Source organism: Capra hircus, chromosome 5 (genome assembly GCF_001704415.2).
Source record: "Capra hircus breed San Clemente chromosome 5, ASM170441v1, whole genome shotgun sequence".
Taxonomy (NCBI): Eukaryota; Metazoa; Chordata; class Mammalia; order Artiodactyla; family Bovidae; genus Capra; species Capra hircus.
The window spans coordinates 83,555,335-83,564,540 of NC_030812.1; the positions used below are offsets into that span (position 1 = coordinate 83,555,335).

Consider the following 9,206-nt stretch of genomic DNA (forward strand, 5'->3'; position numbering starts at 1 on the left):
TACTTATTCTAGGAATGAAATTCAAGGATTGGTAACAGGAAACTAAATGGCTTTGTCATTGAAATCTTCAGCCAGAGGCCAAAGAAGCTTGTTGGAGACATAACTCAGAGTAGTGAAAACGGTGTCTGTGAAAATTTTATAGCAATAAAACTGTGACTTTCCTTGAAGAGATAGATACATATCTATCAGTTACATTATGATAGAAAACTGGTGTTCTTGAGAGGATTAAAGCACATTTAGATATGGAGATTTTTCCTGTTCAACTTCCTGTAAGGGGCTTTATAGGCACTCTGCCTAGCTTAATCTCTGACATGAATTTTTTTTCTGCTTAAACAGATGTTCCTGCATTATGCCCTGGGAACAAATACATGCAAATGTCACCCTTCTCTCTCCTCCTCCAGCCCCTTCCCTCCAGTGCCAATCTTACTGTTCCTTATGTTCTTCATTTATGAACAGAAAGGAGAAATTCACCAAGTGTCATAAGGGAAAGAAACACATCTAACTCCACCATGGATATCCTGAGATATCCAGACAGAAAGGAGTTGAGAGCTTTGTTCAAACAGGAAAGAAAAGAGACAACAACCACCAAAGCCTACTCAAGAGTCTCAGAAGGGAGGTGACTAAGCTTAGAAAACTCGCCCTTTTCTAATAGACACAGTAAATTCTGAGGTGCTTCCTCTCTAAAAGATGTTATTAGGAACCACTCACTGATGAGTGTTCTCTCCTGTTTTGCAAAATGCTTTCAAAAATGCATGAGAGGACAAAGTTCACCAGAGCATCTTTTTCTAAGTCAGTTATTTAACTTCATGACTAAAATTATTATATATTATAACAGCTTCAAAATCTTACACCAACTGGACAACTTCCCCACAGTAAACAAATATCACAGGGGTTTGGGTCTTCCTGTTTGTTTTTTACCTGAAACAGCAAGCCATGAAGTTGTCCTTTAATTAACTTCTTTCTTAGTGGCTGAATTGTTGCTATAAAGAGAATGTATAACCAGCTTAATATGACAATTTGGAAACCGCCCCCCTTTATGCATTTCATAAACTTTTAACAGCTTTAGATCTGGGGCCTGAGGAAAGGAGAGAGAAAACAGTGGCTTTTGAGAATGATGTTCTCAACTCAAGACTCATCAGACTGGGAAAGCAGAACAAGACAGGTGGGAGCAACTAAACTACTATTGCCCTTGAGTATTTAAAATTAACCCGATCAATGCAAGTGAATTATCTTCTACAAGTGACTCACAGAAGTATTCATGTTAAAAAGGGGATACACCTCAGAGGTCACTCCATCCAAACTCCTACTCATGTGGAAGTTGTCTCTTTAATAAGCCTCTGCTCAAGTTATAAGGAAAGGAAGCCCTGGAAACAGAGCCACAGACCCCCAGACTCCTATAAGTAGGTGTGAGACCATGAGGACACTGATGTCCAGAGGATTGAAGTATGTAACTGACTATTCATGGAGCTAAGATCAGACTCACAGGACAGTGCTCCATTTGCTATCCTCTTTTGTGAAATTAAAAATATTTGTCTCTCTACTTAACTGAAAATATGCTTCCTAGAAACTTTCAAATTCTCATCTCTGAAATAATGAAAGTGAGAAAAACACCTTTTTAAGTTAAATAGTAACATATTTCTTATTTGACAATCCATACTCTTTGAAACGGTAAAGCGTCTGTCTACAATGCGGGAGATCCGGGTTTGATCCCTGGGTCGGGAAGATCCCCTGGAGAAGGAAATGGCAATCTACTCCAGGACTATTGCCTGGAAAATCCCATGGACAGAGGAGCCCGGTAGGCTACAGTCCATGGGGTCGCAAACAGTTGGACACGACTGAGCAACTTCACTTCACTTCACTCTTTGAAAAGTAGCCAAGAACCAGAAAATAGGCTGAAATCATTGGAACAACCAAAATAAATGTTGATATCCATGTCCTTTATTCATGTGGCAAGTCCTATACTTCACTCAGATAATGGGCTCAGAATTTATACATAATTCTCACAAGCTTGACTGTTTTCTCAGCCCACAGATGATTAAAAACAAAAATTAAATGAGGGTAGGAAGCTCTGCTAGATGGAGGCATATTAATAGCTGCCACTTAAAAAAAAGTCACTAAGAGCCAGGAAAATTAACAGCAGATACTCTGGTGTCCAAAACACACAGAAATCTGGTGTTTCTTATTTTAAAGACCAACAGTTTTATATCTCAGTAGCCTGAAGAAATTCTGAGCCATAGAAAATAATGCTAATACATGTGAAAAGTACAAAATCTAATTATAAATATTTTCCAGGGGAAAAAGCTTGAAAAGCTCCAATTTGTGGAAAATTACCGATGTAAAATTTATTTTATATGAATTTTTTTGGTAAAACTAACATTTTTCAACTAAGCTTGACAGTGTTTATGAGGCCCACAAGGAGGACAATATATTTTTAAACTATTTTAACATATTTAAGTAATTTTAAAGAATAAATTCTGAATACTTAGAACTCAAGTATAGATTCAATTTCTTTACAAATTCCCTGTGTTTACTATATTAAGAAATAAGGCTCTGTCCTAATCAGTTTTTCAAAGCAAGGCTCTGTTCTCTTAACCACTTTCCAACATTATACTTCTGAAGTTGTATATCTCAATACACTGTCTTTGAATTTCTAAATTAAGTTTGTGTTTCAGAAGAAATAATGAGTTAGTATAAGACTGTCTAAATTGCCCATCTGCTTTCCCATCAGGCAATCTTGGGTTTTAGAAACAGTCAATCTCAAAACATTCAAGCTGTAAACCTCATTTCAACAGATGTTTTGTGCAATGGGTAGCAACGATTTTCATATGTTTCACAAGGCAAAACAAGCTGGCTTATGACCTTAATTTGCATGAATCTTTGCATTCTTCTTTATGTTTTTGGAGTTCAACCTGCCATGTCTCTAGGACGTTTAGGTTTTACATGGAAGCAAGTAAAACAATGGCCACTGTATCCCCTGCTGTTGCCATCTGTGATGTAGGATGAGACCAGTTGTCTTGGATACATTCAGCCTTTGAAGGAAGCTGAAATAAAGCAACTTTCTAAATGATTATGCACTAAGACATTGCAATTAATTGGCTGTTGAAAATCAAGACCATGATACTGAGCCATGATAATGTTAGTTATCAACAAGCGTTGACATTCATGGACTATGGACATCATAGCATCTGAGTGTTCTATTAAATTGTGCATTAAAAATATTAAAGTTCTTTGAAAACCACAGACTAGAAGAAAATAACTCACAGCACATATATCTGTCAAAGTTCTTGTATTCAAAATATATAAAGAAAAGAAATTCTACAACTCAATAACAGAAGGACACGGGACTTAACTTGGAAAAGGGCAAAAGATTTAGGTAGCTCACAAAGAAGAAATACAACAATGGCCAATCAACCCAACAAATTAAAACCAAATACCTGGAACTCCCATACGCTGCTGGAAGGAGCATGAAAGGCTCCGAGCACTATGAAAACTGTTTGCAGTTTCTTAAGATGTTAAAGTTACAGCTATACTATGATCTAATATCTCTGCTCCTAGATAGTTCTCCTAGGTTAAAAAAAAAAAAAACCACAGGTCCACACACAGACCCAAAACTGGAAATAATTTAGATGTCCAATAAAAGGAGAAAAGATAATCATATTGTGCAATGTTCTTAGAAAACAATGTAACTCAACCATGAAAAGGTATCCCACTGATAAACACATTGAAGGGAAGACAGACAGAAGCACACAAATGTTTATACTACACAACTCAATTCTAGAACAGCCTAAACTCTAGAACCCACCTAGAACCCACTGATGATAGAAATCAGATCAGTGGTTCCTCCTGGTGGTGCGGAAGGTAGAAGTGGAAGTAACACAAAGGAAGTTTCTGGGGTTACTGAAGTTCTGTGTTTCCATGTGCACTTGTCAAACTGGTTCCACAGTACACTTAAGATCTGAATGTTTCATGATATACTAATTACTCAGCAATAACTAAGAATTTAAAAACTACAACAAGGCTTCCCTAGTGGCCCAGTGGTTAAGAATCTGCCTGCCAATGCAGGAGACACAAGTTGGATCCAGGGTCTGGAAACAACCCACATACCACAGAGCCACTAAGCCCATGGGCCACAACCACTAAGCTTGGGCTTTAGAGCCCATGCTCTGCAAAAAAGAGAAGCCACCACAATGAGCAGCCTGTGTACCACAGCTAGAGAGTAGCCCCCCTGCTCACCACAAGCAGAGAAAGCCCTCGTGCTGTAAGCAAGACCCAGTGCAGGCAAAAATAAATACAATTTTAAAATAAATAAAAACTACAAGAACAAAAATAATGGAGCTCATGAGATAAACAGGGCTAGGAAGAGACCACTAAAAATGTAACATATGCAACATTGGAACCCAAGCACTATCGAACACAATTGTCATTAGTACCAGGGAAGATAACTTAGATCACCGAGACATATGACTTAAAATGGCTAAAGGCTGACTCCAGAATCCTAGAATGCACAAAAACAATGGAGTGGAAATGCTGGTCACACTTTAAGTGGCGCAGAGCTGCTGGGGTGCTGAGAAAACGCATGTGAAAGTGGAACTTGGAGACTGTGGGGCTGCTGAAACAAATGCAGGCGGGGAATACAGGCTGCCACAGAGCAGAGCTCAGCCGGGGCTGGGACAGCGCGCCTCTGCAAGGGAGGCCCAGGTGCAGACACTTGTTTTTAATTTTCTTAAAATAAAGCTGAAAGCCTCTTGCTGCCTGTCAGCAGCCAAGCTGAGGGTTTTTTCCTTTGCTGCTGAAGGTTATAGTTTTGTTCCTACCAATCCAGATTCTATGCCCAGGTAAACTGAATGAAACGTCCATATTGTTCTCACATGTCTTCACCCATTTGTCAACTGTGAATGAGGTAGTTTACATACAGAAACATACTCCTGCAGAACAGACCTTACCCAGTATGGCCAACCACTCACTAGCTACTGTTGTGCTTTTGTTACAGCATTTATAAATTAAGAACTCTGGCATTTTCTGGAAGAAGATACTGAGGTTCGGAGAGGTAGAGAGTTGCCCAAATTTATAAAGTCTTTTGTAGACTTAGAATCAGAACACAGGTTTGTTCAACTTCAAATCCTATGCTCTTTATCCGACTCTGTCACTTAACTCCACCAGGCTCCGCCGTCCCTGGGATTCTCCAGGCAAGAACACTGGAGTGGGTTGCCATTTCCTTCTCCAATGCATGAAAGTGAAAAGCGAAAGTGAAGTCACTCAGTCGTGTCCAACTCTTAGCGACCCCATGGACTGCAGCTCACCAGGCTCCTCCGTCCACGGGATTTTCACACGACTGAAGTGACTTAGCAGCAGCATGCTCTTTATCACTGCAATACTTTCTCCTCAATTATTTCATCCATTCATGCTTTTTTCCTCTGGGACAATAGAGGCCTGCATCCCATCAGAACTGTCCAGCAAGCCATGTTTTAATTTTGCTATCTCCTTGGTCCTCATCCCAACACCTATCTTTGAGTATCTCCATCACCTAAATTCCCCTTCCAGTCTCATTTCACTCTTGTGTTTTAATTGCTCAGTACACAATCACATTCAACCTCAAAGCTGTAAGACTGATATCTGCCCTATACATCAGGCCTTCCATGCTAAGTATAGAAGCTGGAAGAGAATTTCCAGTGAGCTCATCTAGGTGAAAGCCTACTCTAAAGTTCATGTCAGATACTATGTTCAAATACAGAATTATAATATACAGGAGCTTCTCAGGCTCTTTCCCCAAAGAGATATTTATGCCTTCTAAAGGAATTATTTATGGTTTCACTGTCTATTGTATGAGCAACACTCTGAAGATTTTATGTAGATGGGGTAAAAAAATGGATGAATAATAAAGGGATGATAGCTTGGATTAGATCATTTAGTCTCTGTTTCCTGCACATCAGATGCACCCTAATATGCTGTATGCATACTCCAGATCTAAGAAGCTTTATTCACTTCATTTTCAAAGCAAACATTCATTTACACATCCAGTATTGCCCTTGTTAATAAGATACTTAAGAGATACATACGAAAAAACAGAAGAATGCATGCTACCATTCAAGACATTTAATAATTCTAATGGTATATTTCAGGAGGGCAAGTGTGTATACTAATTACCTCATAAATCAGTCCAGTCCTGGTGGCAATTGAAAACTTGAACAATTTTCTCAGTCAACAGTAAATTCAGGGCATCTCATCAAATGTCATAAACAACTTCCTACTTCCAATTTGAGAACACTGTCATTAACCTAAAATTTTGGACTAAACAACGGCATCCCCACACAATGTGCTAATGAACCTTTCTTAGGTACAGCAGAGAGCAACTGCCATGACATTTAAGGAATTTATAAAGCTAACCAGACAGTTTCACAAGAACAAAATGTATTTAAATAGTTTTGTTTTCTGACTCAGAATTCAAATGTCTGAGTCAGAATTCAGACAGTATGTGGTAGTAGTGGTCATGGTGGAATGTGTGAGGATGTGCTTGTGTGATAACTGTCCTAGCTCACTGACATCTGTTCACAGTCTAGCTGGAAAATCTTCTCTACAGACTTCTTGAAAATATGTGCTACCCAAATTTCCCTCTTCTTGCAAAGGTTTATTTTTCAGGGTATTATTAGAAAGATCTTCATAAGCAAAAGGTCATCAGGACAAAACTTTGATAGGCATGCCTTCTTAGGGGAACAAAAAGTACTAGCAAGTGAAGGAGCTGATACAGCAATGCTGTGTCATATGCAGTGAGCAATTCGAGACAGAAAGGAAGCATTCATCCTACTTTATCCAGCCAGACAAAAACACATGCATCCCACCCAGGGCAGCTTTCGTATTCTGTTTTAAATGATATTTGGACCAGCTATCCTCTGAGTATACACTGGGAAGACAAGAATAAGTTCATAATATTAAGAATGCATATTTTGGAATAAGTTATAAAACTTGGCCTTTCCAAGAAGTCACTACAGACCAATAGAGGAAGGGATACATTTTTCATTTCACAAAACTGTGAGGTATAATAGTGATTTAACCAAAGGATAAATATAACTGGATCAAAAGATTAGACCTCAAAGCACAGCATCTAAAGCAAACAAACTATAAACCAACTTTGGAATGCCTTAATGAAGGCACATTCATGTCTCAAAATGAACAGCTCTAATCACAAGGGGACCTTTTCCAATGCCCTCTGAGCAATACAAAAAATAACATATAGATTACATAACTTAAACACGCTTTACATTGTCTGACAGAGTAAAATGATACTTAGAGTTACTGAAAATGAGCAAGTGCTACAAGGCTTAGAAATAATAATAATGAAGTGTTGAACAACCATTGCTATTTTAGAACTAGCCAATTCCTTTAAATGCTTAAACAGCTTTCTCAGATAACAGCAGAAAGGGTACAATAAATCCAAAATAAACACAAGTCTGAAAATTTCCATCTCTAGCTTACCTTAAGCTTATAGTTAGTTATGACCCAAACCAGTAACTTTCTATAAAGGGAACCTTTATACAGCTAGAACAAGAAGCTGGTTGAACAAAAGCATTTGTCTGATAAGTGGTTTTATACGTATATATGCTTTACTTTTATTGAACTATAATTCTAGAATAATGTAAGCTTAAAAATAATCTGACATCTGTCATTTGACAACTGTCTTCTCACCCAAATCCTCAGTAAACATTTCTCCACTTTTAGGTAATACAGAAAAATTACAATATTCTAATTTTTAAAGCAATATATATATATATATATATATATATATATATGTAAAGAATACCTTAACATTTTTAAAGACTTTTCACACATATATTTTGATACACATTGAATTCATAAGTATTTTTGCTCAACCCTAAAGTAATTGCTTTTAAGAAAATAGAAAAAAAGAAAAAAAAAGAGAGGCAGGCCTTTTCTACCATGTGATGGGTACAAACTGGCTAATAAAATCAGAGCAGAATATGTAAACAATTTGCAAGTTCAACTATTTCAGGCATACAAGATTTTTTTCCATGTTTACATTTACAGATATTGAGAAGTTTTTATTTTTAATTGGAGGGTAATTGCTTTACAGTTGTGTCAGTTTCTGCCATGCAACAATGTGAATCGGCTGTATGTATACATACGTCCCCTCCCTCTCGAACCTTCCTCCTACTTGTTTAATTTTTAAAGAAATAAGAGTCATGGAAAAATCTAGCTTGTCATAAACAACAAAAAGGGAAAGCTAATGGTTAAATTCTTCCTCTTAGCCACTAGGCAGACCTCTGTGAATGCCCATAACGCTGCCTTCTAGAGCCATTTCATCACCATGAGTTCAGTAATAATACAGTAGCTGGAATCAAGACAAATGGCTGTAGCCCTTTTGCCCCTCACCTCAGAGTGGACTAAATTCGAACACAACAAATATTGGCTACTCACTTTTTGGTTTTCTTGTCTTCTGCCCAAGTGTCTGGCAAGTGTTCACTATCTTGGTATTTATAGTCTGGAGATTTCGTTGATCTGAAATTGCTTCCTCTAATTTATGCAGTGAAGGCTTCACTTCTTCCCTGGCAGTGTGGGCTGCCCCATCTCCATCCTCCACCTGGATACCGACAGTTAACGCTGGATTTTAGCAGGGTGGCCGGGAAAGACAGCAACTGAATGCTCACTCTGATTATGCACACGAAACTGAAAATGTGCTTTTCTTCTCAGGGAAGCGATAAGCCTCCACTGAACTTCTGCAGTTCTGTGTTTGCATGCGCTTCGTACGCCTGAGCTATTTCTACAGTGGCAAAAGTCCTGATATGTCAAGTTGCCTCTTTCTGCAAAGTTGCCTCTTTCATCAGCAGGCTGTTGACACCGCCTCTCACAACTCCCCCTTCACTTCCTCCGCTCACTGCTAGTTGAGAGGGACTGAACTTCGCAGTTCCTCTTTGTTTTTTTGCTTCCTCCTCCATTTTTACTTCAGGGTTTTAAGGACATCTGAGGAGACTTCCTGTGCCTGTAATGTAGCCAGTCAAAGGCCACCCTACCTGCTTCTCTGCCTCCTCCAACCACTGGCTGGCTTCTTGGACCTGCTTCCTGAAGATGGCTTCCTGCCTGACAGCAACCTCTTGCAGTTGTGTGATGGTTTCTAGTTGTTTCTGCCTGGAGTTAAAAAAAAAAAGTCCCAACCACAAGCTGTCAGTGACATTTCAACCAAGGGTTAACCCTCA

At 38.6% G+C, this 9,206-nt stretch overlaps 1 protein-coding gene across 1 annotated transcript in view; it reads right to left on the bottom strand.

Moving 5' to 3' along the window:
* LRMP (lymphoid restricted membrane protein) overlaps positions 1–8,934 on the bottom strand; it is a 54,853-nt gene extending 45,919 nt beyond the window's left edge. The window contains exon 1 of the mRNA XM_018048386.1: positions 8,431–8,934. The gene's annotated coding sequence lies outside the window, so the exon portion shown is untranslated. The remainder of the gene's footprint in view (positions 1–8,430) is intronic.